This window comes from Phalaenopsis equestris, unplaced genomic scaffold (assembly GCF_001263595.1).
Source record: "Phalaenopsis equestris unplaced genomic scaffold, ASM126359v1 Scaffold000422, whole genome shotgun sequence".
Lineage (NCBI taxonomy): Eukaryota > Viridiplantae > Streptophyta > Magnoliopsida > Asparagales > Orchidaceae > Phalaenopsis > Phalaenopsis equestris.
Genome location: NW_018164863.1, coordinates 1,045,249 through 1,047,836, shown reverse-complemented (window position 1 = coordinate 1,047,836; position 2,588 = coordinate 1,045,249).

The window sequence follows — 2,588 nt, the reverse complement described above, 5'->3', positions numbered from 1 at the left end:
AGCATTGAACACTTTTTCGATGAAGTTAAGCCCATAAGAACGGATAGTGATGACATTTGGCTCTATTATCAGCTAATTTTTTCGCCGATAATTTTGATTCTTACTGTAGTGCAATATTTATTAGGGAACTCCATTATAAGAACAGACCAAAAAGATAATAGGAAACTAATGCAATAAGTAATTCATAACCCAAAAAAACATGTTGTGGTACATTGAAATTGATAGAATGATCGAAGACGAAGTGAAAAATAGAACGATAAAAATTCACACCACAAGAACGCACAAATTTAAGTGATTCGGCAAATTGCCTACATCCACAGAGTTGCAGAGGATTTTACTAGTTGAGAAATTTACACCAGTTGATCACATCGACAATTATAGGATCTCTCACTTGCTCTCTCTCTCTCTCTCTTTACACCGAGATTCACCCAAGAGCAAGAACACCAAAGAAGCCAAAGAAGAACACCAAAGAAGAAGAAATACATATAAGAGAAAAAAACCTATTTCTCTTCTGCTCCAATCCAACAAGAAGAAATCAAGAAAATCACCTTCTTCAACTATCCTTCTGCCAAGTACGCAAAAACAAACCTTGCGAAAAACATCTGCTGAAGAGGAAGCCTCTCAATCGAACCACAAATGGAGATGGAGGCAGAGGGGCTTTTCCACGAGAGAGAGAGACGGGAGGAGCGGTGGTTTTTCAGTTTCGCACGAGAGACAAAAGGCAGGGTTCAAATTTCAAATTTGGAGATCGGGAGTGGAATTCGTTCGTGTAATGGAAGGGGAGGCAGGAGCAGTTAACAACATTTCTTAATTTATTTTATTTTTATTTATTTAACCGGACTCCACTCAACAAATCTCCTACTTGGAGACCGGTGGACAGACTACAACGTCTTCTTCCTCAAACTGATATCCTCCATTGGCGGCATTGCCCTTTTCTTCATACGAGTTATCCTCCATCTCTGGAACTCAAGGCCCCTCTCTGCACACAACTTCAGTTTGTCAAAAGTAACACCCTTTGTCAACATATCAACAGGGTTCTTGCTTCCACAAATTTTCTCAAGCAACAACTGTCTGTCATCCAATAATGACCGTATGAATTTATATCTGATCTGAATGTGCTTAGTCCTGGACTGAAATGCTGGATTTCTGACAAGGAATATGACACTCTGACTATCACGCTGAAACTGCACACAACTTCAGTTTGTAAAAAGTAACACCCTTTGTCAACATATCAACAGGGTTCTTGCTTCCACAAATTTTCTCAAGCCACAACTGTCTGTCATCCAATAATGACCGTATGAATTTATATCTGATCTGAATGTGCTTAGTCCTGGACTGAAATGCTGGATTTCTGACAAGGAATATGACACTCTGACTATCACTGTAGAGTATGTCATTCTGATCTTTCTTGCCTAATTCTTTCAAAAAGCATTTTAGCCATATCATCTTCTTTGCAGCATCTGACACTGCTATGTACCCAGCTTATGTAGTAGACAATGAAACTGTCTTCTGCAGATTAGAGCCCCATGATACTGCAATGTCACCAACAGTATAAATATAGCCTGTAGTACTTCTTCTGGTATCAATGTGTCCAACTATATCAGCATCAACATAGCCCCGTACCTCTGAACTCTTTCCTGAGAAACACAAGCAAATTTTTACAGAGCCTCTTAGGTATCTCAAGATCCACTTCACTGTTTCCCAATGTTCATTTCCTGGATTGCTCATGTATCTGCTAACAACTCCCACTACATGGGCAATATCAGGTCTGGTGCAAACCATAACATACATAAATGAACCAATAACTAAAACATAAGGAACCTTACTCATGTGATCTCATTCATCCCCTGACTTGGGTGACCGATTCTTGCTGAGTCTGAAGTGACTTCCCAAGGGTATACCAACTGGTTTGGCCTTATCCATGTTGAACCTGCTAAGTACCTTTTTTACATACTCAGTTTGAGAGAGTCTCAACATGCCTCTGACTCTATCTCTGATAGTTCTCATACCAACGATTTGTTTGGTCGCTCCCAAATCCTTCTTTACAAAGTGCTTTAACATCTGCTCCTTCAGATGATTGATCTCCTCAATACTAGCACCTACAATAAGCATATCATCCACATACAACAGTAGGATGATATAGGAATTGACAAAATACATGACATAGCAACAGTGATTTGCTTAACATCTGTTGTACCATGCACTGTGCATGAAATTATCAAATTTCTTGTACCACTATATAGGAGCTTGTTTCAGGCCATATAAGCTCTTCTTTAATCTGCAAACTGACTCTTCCTTTCCTTATACCACGAACCCTTCAGGTTGGTGCATGTAGATGTCTTCTTCAAGATCCCCATGAAGAATGGTTGTCTTCACATCTTACTGCTCAAGGAAGAGATCTTAGTAGCCACCATAGACAGTATCATTCTGATGGCTGTAAGCTTCTGTAAGCTTCACCATAGGAGAGAAAATATCGGAATAATCAATATCGTGCTTCTGTTAAAAACTTTTTACAAAAAGTCTAGCCTTGTACCTCTTACTGCCATCATGCTCAGTCTTCACCCGGTACACCCACTTGTTGTGTAATG